General features: G+C 47.5%; 2 long non-coding RNA genes across 2 annotated transcripts; one reads left to right on the forward strand and one right to left on the reverse strand.

Moving 5' to 3' along the window:
- LOC123464708 lies at window positions 1-7,829 on the reverse strand. Its single transcript, XR_006639752.1, has 3 exons — window positions 6,610-7,829; window positions 773-881; window positions 1-61 (listed from the first exon to the last, which is right to left on the reverse strand). It is a non-coding gene; the product is annotated as an uncharacterized LOC123464708 (long non-coding RNA).
- Window positions 7,830-8,079: 250 nt separating this feature from the next.
- Window positions 8,080-24,715, forward strand: LOC123328220. Its single transcript, XR_006543023.2, has 2 exons — window positions 8,080-8,211; window positions 24,455-24,715. It is a non-coding gene; the product is annotated as an uncharacterized LOC123328220 (long non-coding RNA).
- Window positions 24,716-25,451: the final 736 nt, after the last annotated feature.

Below are 25,451 nucleotides of genomic sequence, written 5' to 3' on the forward strand. Positions count from 1 at the left end.
CATTCCAACCCCAAAGAAAGGCAATGCCAGAGAATGTTCAAACTCAATGCACTATGGTGACCTAAATAGGAAGGAAATCGAAAAAAGAGTGGATGTATGTACACCTATGACTGATTCACTTTGCTGTACAGCAAGAGACTAACACAGCACTCTAAAGTAATATACTCCAGTGGGAATTAATAAAAACAAAATGGGCTTCTTATAGACAACAGATAGTTGAGTCCCATTTAGTTATGCCTCTGATAGTCTCTGTGTTTTATTGGTATATTTATACCATTCATATTTAAGGTAATTACTAATGGAATTGGATTAATATGTACCATGTTTATAATTGTTTTCTATTTGTTACACTTGTTTATTTTTTTAATCTTCCTCTTCTTCTCTTGCTTCATCTGGTTTTGTATGGTTCCATTTCTCCCTGCTCTTAGCACATCAGTTAAAATTTCTTTTAAAAAACCCTTTTAGTTGTTGCCCTAGAGTTTACAATATACATTTACAACTAATCTATAGTTATAATCTATAGTCTATATAATCTATAGATTATAATTTATAGTCTACTTTCAATAACTATATTGCTTCATGATCCCTTATAGTAGGGTATTTCCAATTTTTTTCCCATCCCTTATAACATTGCTGGTATTTATTTCACTTATCCATATACTATAATCACCCAATACTTATATTGCTCGGTTTTTGCTATTATTTTTGCTATTTTTACTTTGAACAGTTGTCTATTAGATCAATTGAGAATAAGAAAATGAAAGATTTTTACCTTCATTATTCCTTCTCTGATATTCTTCCTTTGCTTATGCAGATCTGAGTTTCTTACCTACTTTCCTCCTCTCTGAAGAACTTCTTTTCACATACCTTGGAGGGCGGGCCTGTTGGTGACAAATTCCCTCAGTTTTTGTTTCTCTGAGAAATTTTACTTTCCTCTCTTGAAGTATAATTTTTCTGAATACCGAATTCCAGGTTGATGCCTTTTTTTCTCTCAATACTTTAAAATCTCCACTCCATTCCCTTCTTGTTTGCATGGTTTCCTGATGTAATTCTTACCTTTACCCACCTGTGGATAAAGTGTATTTTCCCTCTGGTTTCTTTTGGGATTTTATCTTTCTCTTTGGTTTTCTGCAGTTTGAACAAGATTTGCTTAGGTATAGATACTTTTATCGGAGAAGGCGATGGCACCCCACTCCAGTACTCTTGCCTGGAAAATCCCATGGATGGAGGAGCCTGGTGGGCTGCAGTCCATGGGGTCGCTAAGAGTCGGACACGACTGAATGACTTCACTTTCACTTTTCACTTTCATGCATTGGAGAAGGAAATGGAAACCCACTCCAGTATTCTTGCCTGGAGAATCCCAGGGACGGGGGAGCCTGGTGGGCTGCCGTCTATGGGGTCGCACAAAGTCAGACACGACTGAAGTGACTTAGCAGCAGATACTTTTATATTTTGCTTACTCGGTATTCACCAAGCTTCCTAGATCTATGATTTCATGTCTGACATTAATTTTGGAAAATTCCCAACCATTACTACTTCAAAAATTTCTCTTCTTTTCTTTCTTCTCCTTCTGGTATTCCCTTTATGCATAAGTGAGTGAGTGAAGTCGCTCAGTCGTGTCTGACTCTTTGCAAACCCATGGACTGTAGCCTACCAGGTTCCTCCCTCCATGGGATTCTCCAGGCAAGAGTACTGGAGTGGGTTGCCATTTCCTTCTCCAGGGGATCTTCCCGACCCAGGGATCGAACCCGGGTCTCCCACATTCCAGGCAGAGGCTTTAACCTCTGAGCCACCAGGGAAGTTATATGCATATGTTACACCTTTTGTAATTGTCCCACAGTTCTTGTATTTTTCCATTCTTTTTTCTGTTTGCATTTCAGTTTGGGGAGTTTATAAGGACATATCTTCATGTTCAGTGATTCTTGCCTTGGCCATGTCCAGTCTACTGATGAGCCCATTAAAGACTTTCTTTATTTTGGTACAATGGTTTTGATTTCTCAGATTTCCTTTGGATATTTTCTTAGAATTTCCACCTCTTTGTTTACATTCTCCATGTAGTCTTGCATGTTATTTACTTTTTTCCATTGGAATACTAACCAAAGTTATCAATATTTTAAAACCTCTATCTGATTACTTCCATAACTTTGTGATATCTGAGTCTGGTTCTAACACTTGCCTGTCTCTTTAGACTGTTTTCTCTTGTCTTCTTGTATGCCATTTAATTTTTTGTTGAAAACCAGATATGATATATCAGGTTATAGGAACTTAGGTAATGAGGCTTTTAGTGTGGGGCTTTATGTTAATTTGGTTAGGAGCTGACCTGTGTGTGTTTTCCTCCCCTGTTATCTTTGAGCTTCCCTAAGAACTCCTTCTTAAAAAGAAGCTGTGTCTTGCAGCTCTTTCAGTTGTAATCAATTATAATACTGATGATCTGTTATATTAGCAGTAAGATGTTGGGAAGGGGAAACAGACTATATTCTTATCACTAAATCTCTGATTTTCAGTCGATCTGAGTCCCTGGCTGCGACCTTTTTAAGTATATCTTAGCCTTTATTTCTTCTCTTAAATGAGACAGTATGGCTAAAGACGGCTGCAGTTATTTAACTGCCCTTCCTCTAGGTCAGACAAGGCTCTGGTAATGTATGTTTCTCCTGAGGGGTAGGCCTTTGTCATGGCATATTTTAAAGTGTTTATTTCTGCTGCCCAAAAGAGGGTACTTTTCTCTGATCTTTTCCACGTGAACCTGGAAGGGTGTGGGGTGGGACAAACTGGGAAACTAGGATAGGCACTATACATATACACTGCTGCTGCTGCTGAGTCGCTTCAGTCATGACCGACTCTGTGCGACCCAATGCACGGCAGCCCACCAGGCTCCCCCGTCCCTGGGATTCTCCAGGCAAGAACACTGGAGTGGGTTGCCATTTCCTTCTCCAATGCATGAAAGTGAAAAGTGAAAGTGAAGTCTCTCAGTCGTATCCAACTCTTTGTGACCCCATGGACTGCAGCCTACCAGGCTCCTCTGTCCATGGGATTTTCCAGGCAAGAGTACTGGAGTGGGGTGCCCTTGCCTTCTCCGTACATATACACTACTATGTATAAAATAGGTAACTAATGAGAACCTACTGGTTAGCACAGGGAACCCTGCTCAATGATCTGTGCTAACCTAAATGGGAAGGAAATCTGAAAAAGAATGGAGATAAGTATATGTATAACTGATTCACTTTGCTGTACAGCAGAAACTAACACAACACTGTAAACCAACTATATTCCAATAAAAATTTTAAAAAAGGAAAAAAATATGGCCAGATGATCTAAATAGACATTTCTCCAAAGAAGATGTATAGATGGTCAAACAATCATGAAAAGATACTCAACGTTGGTAATTATTAGAGAAATGCAAATGAAAACTTCAATGAGATACCCCTTCACACAGATGAGAAAGGCCATCATTAAAAAGTCTACAAATGGAGAAAAAGGGAACCCTCCTACACTGTTGGTGGGATGTAAGTTGGTGCCGCCACTGTGGGAAACAGTATGTAGGTTCCTCAGAAACTAAAAAAAAGAATCACCATATGACCCAGCAATCCCACACCTAGGCATATATCCAGACAAATTTATAATTCAGAAAGATATATGCATCCCAATGCTCAGAGCAGCACTATTCACAATAGCCAAGATATGGAACCAACCTAAAATGCCCATCAACCAATGAAGGGATAAAGAAGATGTGGCACATATACACAAATGGAATACTATTCAGCCACAAAAAGAAGGAAATAATGCCATTTGCAGCAACATGGATGAATCCAGAGATTATCATACTAAGTGAAGTAAGTTAGAGAAAGACAAATACCATATAATATCACTTAAGGTAGAATATAAAATACATGCAAATGCACTTATCTACAAAGAAACAGACTCACAAACAGAAAACAACGTATGGTTGCCGGGGGGAGGAGCTCGGGGAGGGGTGGAGTGGAAGGTTGGAGCTGGCAGATGCAGACCATTAAACATAGAATGGATAAACAGTAAGGTCCTACCGTAAGCACAGGGAACTGCAATATATTCAATATCTTGTGATAAACCATAAATGAGAAGGGTATTAAAAAGGATATACATATGTATATGTATGTATAACTGAATCACTTTGCTACACAGTAGAACTTAAACTTGTAAATTAGCTATATTTCAATAAAATTTTAAAAATAAAAAATCTTGAAAAAGGGATATGAAAAAGAATATATATACATATATACGTAACGGAATCACTTTGCCATATACTACCAACTAACACAACATTGTAAATCAACTATACTTCAATTTACATTTTTTTAATTAAAAAAAATTACCATTCACGTGTTCGTAATAGTTATTAGCTTTGGCGGCTTCTGCTTAGGTAAGCTGATCTTAGCTGTGATCCTCTATATTCACCTGTCTCTCCAGATTTTAAAGCCGCAGTCTGCCCTGGGACCTTAATTCTCTGATGGATCTAAAAGTTGTTGACTTTCAGTTTGTTCAGCTTTTTCCTGCTGTGAGGATGACAGGGACATCTTCCAACTCCTTTTATACATGGGTGTTGAAACCAGAAGTCCCCCTATTGGGGTCTTAACACATCTGCCAAAGGCCTGCCTTCCAGTCAAGGCACACAGGGACGGGCAACTGTGGTGGGATGGGGTGCAAAGCCAGGAGCAGCTAACCTCCGTGCAGGTCCACTCAGAAGACCCACTCTGGGACTTGCCTGGTGGTCTAGTGTTTAAGAATCCGCCTGCCAATGCAGGGGACACAGGCCCCATCCCTGGACTGAGAAGATTCCACATGCCACGGGGCAATTGGGCCCATGTGCCACAGCTACTGAGCCTGCACTCTAGAGCCTGTGCTCTGCAACAGGAGAAGCCACTGCAGTGGGAAGCCCGCACACGGCAGATAGAAAGTAGCCTTGGCTTGCCACTACTAGAGAAAGCTGGCATACAGCAACGAAGTCCCAGAGCAGTCAAAAATTCATTAATTTAAGAAAAAAAAAAAAGAAGACTCTCCCTGCTCCTTGCAAGAGTGAGGTACCACCAGGGAAACTGAGGTTCTCGTGAAAGAGCCTAGAACCACATCCCTAGGACCCATCTGCTTCCCAATCCTCTGCCAGTTCTGACCTTCTGGATCCCTCTATCTCCTCCAGGGACTGGCTTGAGCTGTAGTAGAGGCAGAAGCGTGGGGTTATGAGGGCAGGCTGGCCAAGAACACCCCCTCCAGCTCTAGCTCCATCCTTCACTAACTGTGGCCTTGGGTTGGTCACTGCACTTCTGCGGCCTCACAAGTCAGTCCTGCCTTCTCTACATCCCACCCCAGCCCAAGGGCCTGCCAAAGGAGGGAGGGAAGGCAGGCTGAAAGCAAGTAGCTAATGTTCCTGTAGTTATGTGCCAGGCACCGTTCCTAGTACCTGGTGTGTATTCATAGATTTAACCTGCACAACAAAAATGTATGATCCAGGAAATATTGTTAGCCTATTCCCTGGTGGCTCAGACGGTAAAAGCACCTGTTTGCAATGCAGGAGACCCAGGTTAGATTCCTGGGTCGGGAAGATCCCCTGGAGGAGGAAATGGCAACCCACTCCAGTACTCTTGCCTGGAAAATTCCACGGATGGAGGAACCTTGTAGGCTATAGTCCATGGGGTCGCAAAGAGTCGGACACGACTGAGTGATTTCACTTTCACTTTATTTCATGGAAAAGGAAAACCAAGGAACTAGAAGTTTGCAACAATAATCAGAGTAAGTGGTGAAGTCTGGGTTTGAACGCAGAGTGCATATTCTTCCTGGGTGGCTCAGCGGTAAAGAATCCACCAGCCAATACAGGAGACATGGGAGACGTGGGTTTGATTCCTGGGTCAGGAAGATCCCCCAGAAGAGGAAATGGCAACCCGCTTTAGTATTCTTGCCTGGAAAATTTCATGGACAGAGGAGCTTGGGGGTCTACAGTCCTTGGGGTTGCAAAGAGTCATACAGCGCTGACCACACACACATGCATGTTCTAGGAGGAAAGGGTGAAGGAGTTAAGACCCTCAACTCTGGGAAGAGGGCTCATCAGAGGGAGAGTCCCTCCCACTGTATTAGTTTGCCTGTGGGTTTTAAGGGCTGGAGGCTCCCTCCAGGGTCTTCTGGGGATGCTTGTGCTAACAGGGGAGCCAAGACAATGGGAGCTGGGCTGAGGCTGGTGCAGATCCCAGATCCTGTTATCCTGTCCCTCTATGTGGCAGGACAAGGCTGGGGGACACGTCTGTGTGCCTCACCCTGCTTCTCCAACCTGAATGTGCACACGAACCAGAGGATCTTATTAAAATGCAGATTTGGATTCAGCAGGTCTGGGGCAAGGCCCTAGATTTCGAATTTCTAACTGTCTCCTGGGTAATGTTGATCCCTGCTGGCCCAGGGACCACATTTGGAGAAACAAGACACTACAGGACCCTGCCTCTCAGGCTCCACCTGCCTGATCCCTCCCAGTCCTGGAATGAGAGCTCTCTCCACCACCACCTTTCAGGAGGCAGCATAGTCTCTGAAGGGCATTTAAGAAAAGTTACACAGGGAAAGGTCAGCCTCGTAAACCCACTCCAGTCTTCTTACCTGGAAAATCCCATGGACAGAGGAGCCTGGGGGGCTACATCCATGGGGTCACAAAGAGTTGGATACGACTCTGTAAACCAGTTAATCAATATGGGCCAAATCTGAGTTGAGCCCAGGATCTCCCATCACTTACAAGGTCCCAGAACACTGGCTTCTGGCTAAAAAGCAGTGCTTATGGCACCTGTAAGATGGAGAAATGATCACAGAAGATGATGTCACGGGGTTGACGTGGGGAGTGAATGAGCAAGCATGCATCAAGCGGTTAGCCTGGGGTCTGGCACACAGAAGGCGCTCCTTAAGCATTACCTCTTAATTTGGTCAATAAATAACCAGCAGATGTGGGTTTGAAGCTGACTTGGAGAAAATGAAGTGCAGCGGTCCTCAAACCTGAGCGCACATCGGAGTCGCCTGGGAGGGCTTGTTAAATCTCGGCTCTCTGGCCTCTACCCCCAGCGCTTCTGATCTACCAGGGCTGGGGTGGGGGCCTGAGACTCTGCATTTCTGACCAGTCCCCAGGTGATGCAGTGCCACTGATCCAGGGACCAATTTGGAAACCCTCTGACCTAGGGGAACTCCTGTCCCTACCCCAAAAGGAGGGGTTTGGAGGCCAGGCCTGAGCTGGCAGTGCCAGGGCACTCACACCAGGAGGGGGTACCTTTCCAGCAGCCTGGGCTCCAAGGACACCAGAGAGGGGCTCGTCAGGGGCCTGAGGCCCCTCCGCAGGCCTCTCCTCCAGGCCGGTTCCCTCCTGCCTGGCCCTGCGCCCTGGCCCTCAGAAGGCCCCTCCACCCAGCTTTGTTTGCATTCCTGGAGCCTGCGTCAGCTTGGGCAGTGGGCATGTCTATGCGGGCAGGCCTGGCGCAGTCCTGACGGCTGGCCCTGCTCCCCAGGCCTCCTGGGCAGGCGCTGCAGTGGCCACGCTGGGCTCACTTAGCAGGCCTGGTGACTCACGCTTCCTCCCGGATTCCGGGAAATGCTTTCCTCCTGTTGCTGCTGCTGCTTTTTTTCTTGTTTAATGAGAAGTTCTCTGCAGACTTCCATGGCAACCTCAGGATGGAGAGGCAGGGGGAGAAGGTGGACAAATCCATTCCCAAGAGGGGCCCCAAGAATTCCCATCACACACACACATACACCCTTGCCAGCCCTGGCCGGAGCCCCCAACCCACCATGGAGCTCTGGTCCAGGAGGGCTAGCCCCAGAAATGCTTGCTTTTATTAAAAAGGAATGGCCTCACAAAGGCACGACTGTAGGAAAGGTTGTAATTTGCCCAAATAAAACTTAATTTGATCCATGAAATAGCTGTGGTTTATTGTGTAATAGACATGCTATGTGTTTCAGTTTAATAGAAGCCAATATAATAGGGGGCCAGCCGGGGCCTCCAGAGGCCAGCCTCTTTCCCACCACGCACAGTAGGGCCACACAGCCCGCCCTGACGGCGAGACCCTCCACCAGGAGCCGATGGAGAAGGGCTGGCCACAGACTCCTGGCCCAGACCACAGAGGCCCACGGGAGAGACAGCCCAGGGACAGAGGAGCAAGAGCACTTGAAGGAAAAGAAAAAAAAAAGAAGAAACGAAAACCACCCTTTTTCCAAAGCAAGACTGTAAGTGTGAGTCTGAGGAGGGGGCTGTAGGGATTGAGTCACTTTCCTGTCCCCTGCTGGAGTGGGAGGGCCCCTTCCAGAGGCTGTGGGAGAAAGGATTGGTCTGTCAGCTGGCACGGGTAGGGAAGGGAGCCTTTAGGATGGTCCCTGGGGAGTAGGTAGCTGGCTCGGCCTCCAGAGCCTCCGTACGCAGGGGCAGGGCAGAGGAGGTACAGGCTGGGGGGGAAACCCAGTGTGGGGGCGCTGAGTGGCTCACGTGGGTATGGCGGGGCCCCGGAGATGGTTCAGGCAGCATTCCCTGCCCCCGCCAATCCTGAGAGCCCAGACTGACGGCCAGAGGGAGTAAATAAGCTGGGTGGTGGGTGCTCAGTCGCTCAGTCGTGTCTGACTCTTTGCAACCCCGTGGACTTCAGCCCACAAGGCTCCTCTGTCCATGGAACTTTCCAGGCAAGAATACTAGAGTGGGTTGCCATTTCCTCCTCTAGGGGATCTTCCCGACCCAGGGATCAAACCCGCCTCTCCTGTATCTCCTGCATTGGCAAGGAGATTCTTTACCTCTGAGCCACCTGGGGAGTATAGTAAATAAGCCACACAGGGTCAAATAGCCAGGGAGCAGCTCAGCTGGGTCTCAGTCCATAAACCCTGATGACATGCTGGAGCTGGGTCTGGGACAGGGACCAGTAGATGGTATGCCAAAGTGGTCTTCCAGATACCAGGAATATTGGCCAGCTGACAGAGACCAATAAAGAAGGGGAAGGGACGTGGGTAGAAGGAGCGGGGTCTCATTTTTCTGCCATTCTCTGTGAGCTCGGCATTGCTCTCAGCAAGTCATGTGCATTATCTCACTTAATCCTCTTGACAGTCCTATATAGTAGGTAATATGTGTGCTCAGTCGCTCAGTCATGTCCAACTCTTTGTTACCCCAAGGGCTGTAGCCCACCAGGCTCCTCTGTCCATGAGATTCTCCAGGCAAGAATATGGAGTGGGTTGCCAGGCTCTCCTCCAGGAAATCTTCCCGACCCAGGGATTGAACTCACATCTCTTGAGTCTCCTGTGTTGGCAGGCAAGTTCTTTACTTCTAGCGCCATCTAGGAAGCCCAGATATACTAGATATTGGTGGTTCCATTTTTCAGATGAAGAAATTGAGGCCAGGGTGGCTTGTCCTAAATCATAGTTACCCGTGGACCCTCTACTGCCTCCTGTGGATGAAGACAGCATCCAGTTACCAGCTCCCCCTGCCCCACCCCATTTCCTAGTTCTTTCTGGCCCCTGGGTCCAGGTTGATCCTGATTCATTCTCCCCACGAGTGCTTCCCTAACAAAGGCCTTTATTTGGCTCAGTTTGACCTTTGACAAACCTCTGAGCCTCAGTTTTCTCCAGCCAGTCCATTCTGAAGGAGATCAGCCCTGGGATTTCTTTGGAAGGAATGATGCTAAAGCTGAAACTTTGGCCACCTCATGCGAAGAGTTGACTCATTGAAAAAGACTCTGATGCTGGGAGGGATTGGGGGCAGGAGGAGAAGGGGACAACAGAAGATGAGATGGCTGGATGGCATCACTGACTCGATGGACGTGAGTCTGGGTGAACTCCGGGAGTTGTTTATGGACAGAGAGACCTGGTATGCTGTGATTCATGGGGTCGCAAAGAGTCGGACACGACTGAGCGACTGAACTGAACTGAACTGAACTGAACTGAACAATTACACATACCCCACAAAGGCTGTTGTGGAGATTAAATGAGATATCATGTAAAAAGCACCTGAGCCACGATTTCGCCTTCAGAAGATATTCCTTAAGTCCATCCATTTCAAACAACTCCATTGAGAATACTATATGCCAGGTAAATTCTGGAGAATACTATATGCCAGGTAAATTCATAGTTTAGGGGGACGAAACACCTAGATTTGAATTCCAGCTCTGCCATTTACTTGCTGAGTATCTGGAGGTTACTTTAGCTCCCTTAGTTTCACCATCTGTAAATTGGACATAACATTACCTATTTCACAGGGATGATGGGATAATTAAATGAGATTATAGATGGCACATAATAGATAGTGCTCAATAAATAACAGTTACTTCCTCCTCCTCATCCACATTATTATTCTCTTTCTAAACTCTCTTTTATGGCATGGCCTCCAGTGTGTAGCAACAACATGTCTAATGCAATGTTGCCCCATAACCCTGCTTGACCTGTGTCCCCTCTCCCTCAAAGGTGTCTCAGTCTATCTATGAACTAGGGTTTCGGTGCTGAGGCTCACAGAACCGTCTGTATCCCGAGCACCCCAGAAACCCATCACACATGAACCTAATGACTGAGAGAATGGAAAGCAGTTTCCCTGGAAGCATGGTCTTCTGTTCTTCCAAGGAAATGTCCTTTTTTTGCCAACCCCACTGTTGAGCTGAGAAGGGCGGGTCTGTGCGGCATCCAGAGGGACAGCAGCCTCATTGATCAGGGTGGGGTCTTCCAGGCAGAGCAGCCGAAAAGTCTCCTCTGAAAGCCAAGTGAGAGAGGAAATGCGCCCCATCACCTCTCTGGGAACTGTGGGCATGCGCCTCTCTTCCCCTCCTACCCTGCTAACTCCCACCTGGACCTGACAGATGGCAGCAAGGCCAGGGAGCCCAGTTAGAAAGCCGTGCTGTGGCCTGGCCACCTAAAGCCACAGTGTGGGGCTTATACGAGATTGGAGCCATCGAGACTGTGGTTTAGCTGTGTGTATGTGTGTGTGTGTGTGTGTGTACACTTTTCCCATTATGTCTTGTGAAGTTTTCCCAGGACTTTGCAGAGGTGCTATAGAGGTCCTGGGAGATAGTTGAGAGGTGAAGTACACTATACAAATGTAAGGTTCTGACTTTCCTGGCAGTCCAGTGAAGGGGGTGCCCTTCCATTGTAGGGGGTGCGGGTTCCAGCCCTGGTCTGGAAACTAAGATCTCACATGCCATGGGGCACCGCCAAAAAATGGGGGGAAAAATGTAAAATTCAATTTATTGTCATTTAATACAAACTTCAACTAAGCAGAATACTGGCAGATAGAAATGTTTAATTAAGACTTAACACCAAATCCCTTGTGGTTCAATGTTTATAGTGGAGAGTCTGGTTTTATAATTATAATTTATAATAAAGTTTAATATAATATAATAAAGATAATGCATGCTCATTGTAGAAAATTTAAAAAACATGGGAAAGTATTTTTTAAAAAACAAATGCTAAAACTACCCCTAACTCCACAACCCAGAAATATTCACTGGATATATTTTATATACATGTTTATGCATTAATATCACAATATTGATATATATGTGTCAGGGATGGAATTTCAGTGCTTACTATATTATCTATGTACATATGGAAATGAAGTACTTTACATATGTATAGATTTATCACTAGGTTTTTTTTTTTTTCCCATTTGTCATTATATCATAAATTTTCCAAATAATTGAAAAGATTCTAAAACATGATATTTTTCTTTATAACACATGCTGATGGTAGGATAAATAGTTCAGAAAAATAGAAATTGGAAAGAAAAAACTCCCCCAGCTCACTTTGATCTTCCCTCCCATTTTCTCAGGCACAATTGCCATAACAATTAAACATAAAAAAAAAAATTAAACATGATTTTTAAAAGCTGCATAAAATTTTGTCACATAGATGTTCCATCATTTCTGTAATTCCTTATATTAGACAGTTAGACTTTTAAATTTTTTACTGCCATACCAAATGAATATTTCTCAGGAAAAATCCCCAGAGGCAGAACTGCTGGCACAGAGGGCATAACATTTTTAAGGCTTTTGATCCATATTGAGAAACTGATTTCCTGTAAATTGCTCCCCCGCCCCATTTGTTGGCCCATCAGCATAGAAGTACATTCATCTTATTTACCTCACTCCATCTCAGCCCCGTTGAGGGCTATTTTTCTTATAGTCTGGCCAAGGTGATAAGTGAAAAATAACATCTTGCAGTTTCAATTGAAGTTTTGTTTTCTAAAGAAGTTAAACATATTTTTAGACACTTTCAAATATAAACTTAGTCACATTTTTTCCCTTCATTAATTTTCTTTTCATGTCCACTGTGCATTTTTTTTTTCCTATTGAGGTTCTTAATTTTTTTCTTTTTTATTTGCCAGGGCTCTTTACATATGTGTTGTTATTTTAATTCTATTTATGGGATGTTTTGATATACAGAAGTTTTTAATCTCAAGCACACAAACATATACATACATCTTTTTCTTTATAATTTCTTTATAATTTCTTCCATGACTGCTGGTGCTTAGGGACCCGTCCCATCCAGAGATTAAAATCATGAACATTTTATTATAGTTATTTCATGGTTTGTTTTCACATTTTGCAGTCTCAGCCACCTGGAATCTGTTCTGCTCTATAGTGTGAGCTGAAGGTGGAGCTATTCTCTCTCCTCCCCACTACACTCATCCATCTCCTTGGTTTCCTAGGCACCACTCATAAAGCAAAACCTCCTTTCTAGAAGTGAAAGTGTAAGTCGCTCAGTCATGTCTGACTCTGTGATCCTGTGGACTGTAGCCCACCAGGTTCCTCTGTCCATGGAAATCTCCACGCAAGAACACTGGAGTAGCCTTTCCCTTCTCCAGGGGATCTTCCTGACCCAAGGATCGAACTCATGTCTCCTGCAATGCAGGCAGATGGTTTACTGTCTGAGTCACCAGGGAAGTGCTTTCTAGGCGATTCCGCAAAGTGTAGCAGCCGCAGACACTGCCATCACCACCTGAAGACGGCCCAGCCCTCCAGTAATACCTTCTGTGCACAAAAGCACTCAACAAACGGGTGACCCAAGGGCGCCTGGATGGGAGAAGACAATCCTCACCATGCCATTTATAACACATGTGCTTATGTCCTACTGTGTTAAGTACTTATAAGATATTCTAAACTTTAAAGGAAAGGAGTTTGACAATGAAGCACCAGAGTGGGTGAAAGGCATCTAGAAGAGGGAATGGCATAAGCAGGGGCTTGGAGGGACCTCCCTGGTAACCCAGTGGCTAAGTCTCCACGCTTCCAATGCAGAGGGCTGGGGGGTTCAAGGTCTGGTCAGGGAACTAGATCCCACGCATGCCGCAACTAAAGATCCTGTGTGCCACAACTAAGACCCAGTGCAGCCAAATAATAAATAAAAAATATTTTTTCAAAAATTAGCAAAGGTTGGTTCAGACTTGGGAGGGTGAGGGGACTGAGAAGGGCCTAATACATCCCATAAGGGGCTTGGACTTTGATGGGCAGCCAAAGGATAGCTTTTTGCAGAGGAACAACTTACTAAGCTGCATTTTAGGAAGATCCATCTGGGCGCAGCATAGAGAGGGGAACAAAGGGAGTTCCTAGAGGCTGGTGGAGGGATCTGCTACAAGGGGGTGACGGCGATGCCACAGAAAGATCGTGTGACGGAGCCAAGGTGGTCTGGGGCTGCCCCTTCCAAGCCTGGAAGTCTGTCCTCGAACAAGTGAGCACTGGACTCCAGTCACTGTGAGATACCACCCACCAGGGACGATTCTGAGCCCCTTTGCCCTGGTCCCCGTCTCGGTGCGCTTGGCTTCTCTGGGGGTGAAAGTCTAGGATACAAAAACCTCGGAGCCCAAAGGCCAGCAGATTTTGAAGCAGGAGTGACCTCAGTCGAACCCTAGCTCTATGCCTTATTTCCTGTGAGACCTCAGGCAAAGCACTGAGCTCTTGCTAGCCTCATTCTTCCATATCTATAAAAGGGGACAGCCATATCTGTAGAAAGTGCTAGCATGAGAGTCCAGTGTGAGTATTCCATTAGTGGGAGGGGGACTCAGTTTATGTCAGTACCATACCACTGCCCTAAAGGTTAAGTCTCCCGCTTAACCCAAAGGGGTGGCCAGGTTTAAGGGCCAGGAAGGCAGGTGGTATCGGAGCGGATAAACAATAGTTTATAAAAGAACACTGGGCCAGTGTGTGTGTCTGACAAGCCCTTTCTGCTCTGCTTTCTTTCCCTCCCAGCGCTCTGTTGCTGATGCCGCTGCTGCTGCTGCTGCTTAGTCCCTTCAGTCAAGTCTGACTCTGTGCGACCCCGTGAACTGTGGCCCACCAGGCTCCTCTGTCCATGGAATTCTCCAGGCAAGAACACTGGAGTGGGTAGCCATTTCCTCCTCCAGGGGATCGTCCTGATCTAGGGATTGAATCCAGGTCTCCTGCATTGCAGGCGGATTCTTTACCACTGAGCCACCAGAGAAGTCCTCCCAGCCCTCTATCAAGCCCTTATTCTCTTCTAGGTCATGTCTCAGACCACGTCAGTGCTTGCAACAGTTCCCATCTTGTTTTCCAAAACACTTTCCTGCTTCCAAGTTCATTTATTCCTTGCAACCACTCTGGGAAAACAAGTATTAGACCCATTTCATAGATAAAGAAATTGAGACCACTCCCTTGTAGGGAGAAGGTGGTAGGAAGCCCTTTGGCTGCTTTATGCTTCCCCAGCCTTCTCAGCCTCCCAACCATGGTGTTCAGAGTCAGGGCACCGGCTGAGAGGCATGAAATTCTATAAGCCAGGGTCTTCGAGGTACATGAAAGAATCCCAGCACCTTAGGTGAGGGAAAGCTAATAAGCACTGGAATAAGAGTCAGGCAGACTCAGTCACAACCCAGCACCACCACGTGGCTGTGTGACCTTCAGGCAATCACTTGACCTCTCCAAGTTTTTGCTTCTCATCTATAAAACAGGCATCATCCCACAGATGCTAAAGCATTGCTGGGAGTGTGAAACAAGAGAGCTGATGGTGTATCAGTTATTTACTGCTGTGTAACAAACTACATTGTTTTTAGAAAGACTATCTCCCCAAACTAGTCAGTCCAACCTGTCCTATTGGTCAACACCATCGGTTCCACCAGATGCCTGAGTGATGGGAGCTGGGTGAGGCAGACATTCCAAGGCGCTGACAGGTGTTCTGCATAGGAGCTGCAGGAATAGGGGCTATCTCATGCTCTTTCCCATAACTTCTTGGTTTGGGAAGGTTAAGAGAAATAGTGATCAAATCGTGGTCAGTGCTATTTGGTGGTAGCTAGCTAATCCAGCAGTGCATTCTTAAATGCATGCGCACCAATGTGGCAGGCTGCACGGGGTGCTGCCCATTGTGAAGAAGGTCCTGATAGGCAAGGTGTTCCCTTCCCAGGTGCTGGGTTGCTGCTTTTCCTCCGCCACCACAAAAGCTGTGTGTTCTCTCCCAGTATCTATCTTTTCCACACTCACCCTCTACTTGTACCCAAACCTTTCACCCAGAAGGGCCAGGTATATTGAGTGACAAGGCACTTAAATAAAAACTAACGAGAATTCCATCTGAATCCCCTTTTGGTCAGACTACCAAGCACAGGGTGCATTCACTAGGCCGGCCATTTAGAGAAACTAAGAAGTCGTTGGCCCAGGAATGGTTAGGGCAGAATCTCCATAAATCCACTCCCCAACCCTTTTCATCCTGGTTATTACCCAGGAGGTGACCCAGAGTTGGGTGATCCCTTTCTGGGGACAGTCACAATCAACGACCAAGCTGCCTTATTCAGGTGTGTGGACCAAGAGGAGGGGAGGGAGAGAAAGTTGGGAATGTTGACCCAACCAAGGCCATCCCTGTGAACGGCAGGGAGCAGGGACGGTCATGAACACTTTGACCAGCAGCCCATTGTCAAGTGTCTTCTGCAGTAAGTTTGCACCATTGTTAAACTGTAAATGGCCCTGAATGCGAAAACATGACCCAGATCAGCTTCGGGGCCAAAATGTTGTGGCTGGAATTGGCTGATCTGACTGCCAGTGACAACATAACTTAAAAATGTGTCAACAGCATGGAAGCATACACCCACAGCCCCAAGACGGGGTCAGAGGTCTGAAGCAGTCAATCTCCCATAAGCAGCCAAGGTTCATGCTTACAGGTCAACTTTGGGCAGCAGTCTCAGGCCTCGTGGACTGTGTAGAAACATGCCATCCTTTTCTTGCTCAGGTCTCTGAAGGTAGTCATGTCTGGTAGGGGATAGGTTCAGGCAGCTACAGGGGCAGGCTGGTTAGGGCAGGTATGCCAGTCAGTCTCATCAGAGAACAGACCATTTCCAACAGGCGTCTGCAGGAATGACCCACAAAGTTCAATCAGCAGCCTCAATTAGTGGCAACAGTTTGTGACCCTATAGAGAGGTGTCTTTAATTTGCCAGTTTGTAATTCTCTTAGTGACAAATGAAACAGCCAGGTCATTGGTTAGATCTAAGAGACAGCAAAACTATAACAAGCTCCATCAAGAGGACTGTTGGCTGGAGCTATGAGAACAGTCATTCTGCCCACTGAGCACAGTGGCTGTGCCCATTCGCAGAGCTGGCACACTGATGCAGAGTAGATGCCACCACCCAGTGGACCCCATTGGGACAAACCCAAGCTGCAGTAGTAAGAGCCCCGATACCAGTCCATTCTCCATCTATGGTTTCCTCCCGGATTTTGTCTGAGGGAAATTTCCCCAAGAAGTCAAAATTACCTTAGAGCAGCCAGGACCCACTTATAGACTCCTGACTGTCACCTCTGCCTGGATCTAAAGTCGGTAGGATACACTGGATGAGGGGCCGAGTAATCATTCTTCCCTAAGGAGCGTGACTGTCCCACCCTCTTGTCTCAAGCGAACCAGCTGAAGTTCTAAGGATCCCTCTCTTTCCTGTCCATGTCAGTGGTGAATTTCTCTCCTTTCTCAGTGTAAGTACCCATCTCCATAACTGCTATCTAAAAGGCAAGAACAACCTCCATCCCCCAGGAGAAACTCTAGTGAGAAACTCTCTTCAATAAAAGGCAATAAAATATAGGGACATCTATTGCTCAGAGGGTAAAGCGTCTGCTTGCATTGCAGGAGACTTGGGTTCAATCCCTGGGTCAGGAAGATCCCCTGGAGAAGGAAACGGCACCCCACTCCAGTATTCTTGCCTGGAAAATCCCATGGATGGAGAAGCCTGGTAGGCTACAGTCCATGGGATTGCAGAGTCGGACAGGACTGAGCGACTTCACTTCACTTTATTGCCCGATTGGCCATACATCTTGATCAATATATTTGCTACTGAGTTCCATGGACTTCCTCAAAATTCCATTAACTGCTTGTAAGACCCTCCTCTTTGCTCATCCAGAAAGCCATGTCTCTCTCAAGATCCCTCCTGCATCACTGTCAAAGTCTATGAAAGGATCTGAGACTACCCAATTTGTAAGACAATAAGTTAGCTTGCCCTGTTTCCTGGATGCTGATGGAAGACACGAGACTCCTGGTTCAGAGACAACAGGTTTCCAGTGCTCAGGGCACTGCTGGCAGCCTGTCCGCACTGGTTTTCTTGTGGTGCAAAGAGGGACAAGTGACAACTTCACACCCAGTAGGGTGCTTCATAGGAGCAGAATCCTAAGCTTGGGAACCCAAATCTTTTATAAGGGTTAGTAAAATGCCTGTCCCTTGCACCAGAGGGAGACACTCTCTCTAAGGCTCTTGGTTGTCGTATATCCTTGAAGAAAGAGTCTGGAACACAAGCAGTCTGTGCCTTTGCTGCCAAGATTCTTAGAGAGTCCCATGGAGAATTATCTCCCCACACTACAAGCTTTCTCATTTGGTCCCTACGTGATAGAGGATATCATTCTCATTTTATGTATGAGAAAACCACAGCCCAGAGGAAACACATGAAAAGTTCAGAGAGAGTGGAAAATGGTGGAGCCAGGATTCAAACATCAAAGCTTTCCACTTCTCTGCAAAACCGGCCCAAATTCCTCAGCAACTGCAGTTCAGACAGAAGGCTTGACCGAGAAGGTGGCAAAATCTCTCATTCAGAGATGGTTTTCGTGGCTCTTCTCACCCTAACCATGACAAATTCCAGAACAGACTCACCTCAAAGGCCTTTGGCTTATCCTGGTCACTTGGGAGCCCACCCCTGAGGCTTAGAAACTGTCCCAGGGGATGTTTGATGACATCGCCTGCTTAAGCTAGGGCCAGGCCGGCCAGAGCCCTCCCTGAGTGGAAGACCCCTGGGACTCTACAGCCTCAGACTCATATAGAATGGGATCCCAAATATGCAGACTGATTCCTCAGTTTAAAAATCCTTGTGTGGCTCAAGCTGTTTCTTCCTCCCTTCAAGTCGTGGCAGGGACACCCCTCAGCACAGCCAGGGCCTGGCAGAGACCTGGGCTGTGCGCCCAGATGGGGCCAAGGGGCCTAAGGGTCAGACCTCAGCCCCGGAGCCCCAGAGTGCGGAGAGCTTGGGAGCCAGCCGAGGCCTGTCACCAAGGCGCCACTCGGCTTTCTGGGGATCCGATGTGGTTTTTGACGTGTATTGACATTATATGTTGGGCAGCACAAAGCTGGGGATTCTTAAAGAGTCAAAAGAGCTGTCATGAGGGCCAGAAACGGCAAGCATCGTTGCTCCACGGGTGGACTAGGAGAGCGAAGCGGGAACGGGGTGGGGGTGGGGTTGCCACTTCCGAAGGATCTGCTTCCAGTACACATGCTCAGAAAGCACCAAAATGCTGCCCGTTTTAGACAATTTAAGGAGCTTAGCCAACATTCTATGGACAACGGAGAAGATCTTTTTTTCCCCCTTCTCTACAAAAACTCATGAATAGATGTGTTTCGTTTGCAGTGTTAAGGAAAGCTGACTTGGACCGCATGCATGTATGCAGTGTTGTTTATACGCATGTTTTCCTAGGCATTCCTAAAGCTCCATTTTGTTCATTGCTCAAAGATGAGAACTAGAAAGTGAAACTATGATCAATAAACATTCCCAATTAATGTGCTGGTTCAAGCAAAACCAACCCCCAAAAGCTGGCAATAAATATAGTATTTTAAAAATTCAACAAATGCTAAATGGGACTATAAGCAGGTCCTATTCTAACCACTTCACAAATAGAAACCCATTTAATTTCATCTTCCTAACCATCCTAGAAGGTGTCCATGCTAACAAATGAGGAAACTGAGGCACAGAGTCCTTAAATAACTTATCCGAAGTCACTTAGCTGGAGGCAGAGCCCCAGGAGTTGCCTCCAAAGCTTGTGTGCTCAGTCAAGTTCAGAAGTGCACCATTCATTCGCAGGATGAGGGGGGTGGGGGTGGGTAGGTAGGAACACCAGCTCTGGAACCAGAGATCTTGGTGGGAATCTTCCATCTGATACTTACTAGCTGTGTGACCTTGCTTAACTTCCCTGAGCCTCATCTATAAATCAGGGATAAGGATTAAATGAGATAATACAAAGTGCCTAGTATATAACACTCAGATGGTAAAGAATCTGCCTGCAACGCGGAGATCCAGGTTTGACCCCTGGGTGGGGAAGATCCCCCAAAGAAGGGAATGGCAACCCACTCCAGTATTCTTGCCTGGAGAATTCCATGGACAGAGGAGCCTGGAAGGCTATAGTCCATGGTGTCACAAAGAGTCAGATATGACTGAGTGACTAACACTTTAGTATATATTAATAAGAAGTCCCTTAATAAATGAAAACTGTTATGGTTATTACTAAACAAAGTAAGGGTTCTATTACTAGCAAATGTCCCAGCTCCTCTCAGCAGATCCAATATGAAAGCACACCTTAGGGCTTCCCTGGGTGGCTCAGTGGTAAAGAATCCACCTGCCAAAGCAGGAGACAGGTTCGATCCCTTGTCCAGGAAGACCCCACGTGCTCTGGAGCAACCGAGCCCGTGTATTACAGCTACTGAGCCTGTGCTCTAGAGCCTGGGCTCCGCGAGAAGAGAAGCCTCTGCAATGAGAAGCCGGCACACCGCAAAGAGTAGCCCCTGCTTACTGCAACTAGAGAAAAGCTGGCACAGCAAAAAAGTCCCAGCACGGCCGAAGATCAACAAACATAAAGTCCACCTTAGGTTTGGGGTGGGCAGCAAGCGATCTCTAGAAGCCCTGGGCTCCTCCAGAAGGCATCATCAAGACATCTGGTTTAGACCTTTCATTTTTGAGGGGAAATTAAAGCCCAGGGAGGGGCCTTTCCTAGCACCATTCAGCCAGGTCTCCCACAGTGCCCCCAGGGAGTCAAGGAGGTCACATTAAAAACCATCTGTATCCTCTGCTCAGCCCATGAGCTCCTGGTCTCACACTCAGAAATTCTAGGTATTTCATCTACACTCCACTAGCCTCACTCTGACCTGCATTGAAAACAGCAAGGCTGAGAGGCTGTTTCAACTCATATTCCCAGTGACAGTCAGCCTTCACTGGACTCCCCTTTCCCCAATATCCTCCACTGAGCCCACCTGGGCCAAAGTGACACACAGCTTCCTCTGGGTTATCCAGGCTGCCGGAAGTCAGCAAAACCCTCAATCTCAGGGTGAAGAATTGTAAAACTTTGTCTTCATTTTCCTTTTATTAAAAAGCATAGGGAACACAACAAGGAGAATATTCTTAACGCCACAGAACCACACACTGAAAAATGGTTAAAATTGCAAAGTTTCTGCTATGTGTATTTTACCACAATAATGACACTAACCACAAAAACACAGAAAAGATGAAAAAGTTCTGGGGAGGGTTGGTGGTGCTGATTGGGCAACAGTGCAAATGTACTTAATGCCACTGCAAAATGGTTCAAGTGGTCACTTTTACACTATATATGTTCTTTTTTTTAACCACAATTAAAAACAAACACAACCAAAAAATGATTTCTACCACTAACCTTCTTGCCTCTCCTCTGCTTTGGTCAGACTAATGCAGGTTTCTCAGAAGCCTTTACAGCATCTCTGAGAGCTCAGCTCTGAAAGGAGCCCCAGGTCAAGGGTTTGGCCTCCACTGGCCATTGCCTTGCTGTGTGACCCTGGTTAGCAGCCTGACCTCTCTGAGCTTCAGTTCTATGACAGTAATATAACTAGATGCCCTCTAAGGGTCCTCCCACTCTGGACATTTTCTGATTCTGTGTTCTAAATCATTAAAGGGATGCCCCCTTCCAAATCAGGAATTCTTGCTACCACAGCCCCAAGAGGGTAAAATAAGACTATAGGACTGGGGCTTGAGGCTAGTGGAGGGCGTGAAGGTTCTTAGAGGCCTAGAAAAAGTCAGCTAGGGTTGTCATGGAGATGCATGGTACTAATAAACATGCCCCCCTCTGGATGCCTGCTCATTCCTGCAGAGTTTATAAAACACACCCACATCTAGTACTCCCATGACCCTTTCACTCCACAAACATCCAGAAAGCCCATCCTCTGTGTCCGGCACTGGGCTAGACCAAGGTCATAAGACATCTCTGGCTTCCAGGAGACTCCTAGGGAGGAGAGAGGGGACAGCAGCGTGGTCAGATCTTGCACTGGGCAGGCCAGGGCATGGTCAGGAGCAGGGGGCAGTTTGGGCAAAGGCCTAGCGGGGAGAGAGGGGTCTGGAGTGTGGCGTTTGAAGGTACTGGGCCAAGAAGACTCAGGGCAGGGCTAGGTCCTCTCAGAGGCAGTTCTATATCCTAAAAACACAGGCAGTCATCGGCGAGGTCACCATCACATGGAGGAGGTTCACTGTCAGATTTGGGTGCCGGGGCTTCCCTGGTGGCTCAGTGGTAAAGAATCTGCCTGCCGATGCAGAAGACATGGATCCAACCTCTAATCGGGGAAAACCCACATGCCGTGAAACAACGAAGCCCATGCACCACAGCTACTGAGCCTGTGCTCTAGAGCCCGGGAGCTGCCCCAGAAGCCCAGGCGCCCTAGAGCCCACACTCTGCTACAAGAGAAACTACTGAAACGAAAAGCCTGTGCACTGCAACCAGAGAGCAGCCCCTGCTCCCCGCAACTAGAAAAAAGCCTGAGCAGCAATGAAGATCCAGCACAGCCAAAAACAAATAAATTAATTGAATTATTGGTTAAAAAAAGATCTGGGTGCAGACCATGACTCTGGGTGAGGAGTGGATTGAAAGGGGCGGGAGAAGGAGGGAAGCCTATTCAAGAGGCCACAGCAGCTGTTGATGGAGGCCCGGGGATCCTGGACTATGGACGTCCAAGTGGGTCACTGACTATTCCTGCTGCGGAAAGTGAAGTTCTCCCAGGTCAGCTGACTGCCCCAAGCCAGGAGTGAGTTAGGAGATCTGAATTTGAGACCTCATACATGCTGAGACCCTAACCCGAGCTTTCCTCCACAACCTGAGCTACTTTCTAGGCCTCAAGGCACTTGCTGAGAGCTTAATACGTGCCAGTTGTGAGTGCCTGCTGCTGCTGCTAATTTGCTTCAGTCGTGTCCGACTCTGTGCGACCTCATAGACGGCAGCCCACCAGGCTCCCCTGTCCCTGCGATTCTCCAGGCAAGAACACTGGAGTGGGTTGCCATTTCCTTCTCCAATGCATGAAAGTGAAAAGTGAAAGTGAAGTCGCTCAGTTGTGTCTGACTCGTAGCGACCCCATGGACTGCAGCCTACCAGGCTCCTCCGTCCATAGGATTTGCCAGGCAAGAGTACTGGAGTGGGCTGCCATTGCCTAACAGGCATTAATTCATGTAATCCTCCTGACAACCCTAGGATGGAAATACTCTTGTAATTCTGATGAGGAAACTCAGGCACAGAGAGGTTAAATAACATGCCTCAGATCACTTTATGTGGTAAGTGGCAGAGTCTGGATTAGAACAAGGCAGTTACAGCCAAAGACAGCCAGAACAATGAAGCCCTCTGAAATGTGTGGGATGGAAGCTTCCGGAACAGATAGTGGGAAGGGATGGGGGGAGTTCCCAGAACTGAACAGAGGTGTGTGCACACCCTCTGGAGTAATGAGGGAATCTGTGTTCAGACATTGAGGAAGCAGCCAGATCAGGCGTTCTGAGATCTGGGGTTCAGGCTCAGTTCTGCCCTGAACTTGCTGTGTGACCTTGGGCTCCTCATAGCTCTCTCTGAGCCTTGCGTTTTCTCAGCTGAAGCCTGAACACAAGATTTCTAGGACTCCTCACCCCCCAAGCTGTACTTCTCTGGCTCATAGATCCATCCTTCCACACCCTCACCCCCAGACACTTACGGAGACTACGTCAGGGAAGGGACAGGACGTAGGGGTGGGCTGTGCAGTAGAGAGAGAGGGGCAAAGGAGGGACTAACCCCTCTCCACAAATCTAGCCAATAGCAGGAAATCCATTCCCCCTCTGTCCCCATCCTAGGCCTGGGCCTGGGGGCAGTAAACCCCACCCACTGCACTTCCCAGAGCCTGCAAGGACCCGGCTCCCACCATGCTCTCCAGAGACAGGGCCTTGTTTAGAAAGTGTCTTCTGGAGCCTGAGTCACCAATCCCTGGGTGGTCTGGGGAAACCACAAAGTTTCTGCCGGCACCACGACTGGGAAAGGGGGAGGATGGAGGTCCTGCTGCCACTTGTGACCTCAGCAACTCAGCCTGTCCTGTCTGGGACTCGGTTTCCCCCTGTGAACTGAGGGACCAGAATTGCAGCCTCAGACCCCCGCGAAGAAAGGCAGCCGTGAGGCCTCTCCGCAGCACTTGAGGCCATCCAAGGAGCTCAGGGAGGTTCTCAGCCTGCGCAGAGGGCAGCAAGACTGCTGCAAGGTTGAGGCCCCTGGGTCCCCAGAGTTCAGCCCTCCAGACTCAAGGGCGGTCCCCAGGGGGCAGGCCCACTCCAGCAAAGCCAGTCACAACCAGCACGAGAGGATGTTGGACAGGACGCCCAGCCCACATCTGAGACAGAGACATGTCCTGTCCCCCAGGGAGCTTGGGCACAGGACAGTATTCCCATAAGCTTCCATTTTTCCATCTGGAAAGTGGGACTGGCCAAGAACACCCTCGCAGAGGTTCTCGCTCCGCGGGTAGTAAGGACTCACAGACAGTTCACGTTGGTAATCACTGACTTGAAAAGGAGACAGATAGTGACTCCGAGCCCATCCTCCCAAAACAGCACAGCTCTGCTCACTACGCCCCAGGAGGACCAAGGCCTGGACAGCGGGGACAGCAGAGGAAGGGGGGACTCCTGGGAAGCTCGGGTCTGGGGTGGCAGAGTGGAGTGAAAGGGACTGGGCTGGCTGACCTGGGTCTGAGACAGAATTAGAGGGGTGGAAAGGAGTCCACTGGCATAGAACTTTGGGAAATGAAGTAAAAATAGTGTAGTTCTTGGAGGATGTGGTGGCCATGATTCCTCCGGGCATTCACACTCTTGTGTAGCAACACCTCCCCCTGCCCCCCACACACACCCGCCGCCAACACACACACACCCCGTAGCAAGAATGGTTTGTGTGACCAATAGAACATGACAGAGTGATGGAATGACGCTTCTGAGATAAGGTTAGAAAAGACAGCAGCCTCACACTTGGTCTCTCTCTTTTGGATCAGTTGCTCTCGGGCAAGCCACGTCATGAGTAGCCCAATGGAGAGGCCTACGTGGTGAGGAACTGAGGCCTCCAGCCAACAGCCACGTGAGCAGGCTTGGAAGTGGGTCCTCCAGGCCCAGTTAAGCCTCAGATGACTGCAGCCCTGGCCGACAGCTTGATTGCAGCCTCAAGAGACCCTGAATCAGAACCACCCAGCTAAGCTGCTCCCGCATTCCTGAGCACAGAAACTGTGTGATAATAAATGGTAGTTGTTTCAAGCTGCCAAGTTTTGGGATAATTTATTACGCAGCAATAGATAATACACAGGACTTCTCAGAGCATTTAATAGGCTAATGTAAATCTCCAAGAAAGAAGATATACAATGTAACATTCCCCTTAGTTATTTGGCCAAGAAGGCCTTCTTTTTTTGAGTTTTCTCAAGAGAGGAAACTGATTTAATATGGCTCTGGTCCTACAATTAGATGTAAGTTCTAACCTTGGTCAGTTTCATGAGCTAGTCATTTACCCTTCCAGAACCTTTAACTTTTTCCCTTTTATAGAGTAGAAAGAAACCACCTGCCTTTGCATCAATCATGAGGACAGCCCCAGACGGGCAGGTTCTGACCTCCTTGGTGAGGGATCAGAGGGTAGCTTATTTAGGTCCTAAAAGGGAGTTTCACCCTGGGGCTCAGGGAGCTTCCACAAGGCCATTAAGTGGGTCCAACACCCACCATCTCAGTCTTTCTTCCACAGATCATTTCCCCAAAGTGGTGAGAATTAGTCTTCTAGTTTGCAGACAGCTCAGAGATGGGAGATATGGACATCAGACTGAGAGCTGGCGTAAGCCAGAGCATGAGCCTCCCCATCAGATTGGAAGCGCTTACCCAGGATGGATGGGCCACAAACTCCCCCTCCTCCTCCTGAATCCTGTGGACACCCCACAGCCAAGGGAGGGAAGGAACAATAGAACCTTCTCTGGTCTTAAGAACAAACATGGGTCCTTCCTTCCTTTTCAATGT

Source organism: Bubalus bubalis, chromosome 11 (genome assembly GCF_019923935.1).
Source record: "Bubalus bubalis isolate 160015118507 breed Murrah chromosome 11, NDDB_SH_1, whole genome shotgun sequence".
Taxonomy (NCBI): Eukaryota; Metazoa; Chordata; class Mammalia; order Artiodactyla; family Bovidae; genus Bubalus; species Bubalus bubalis.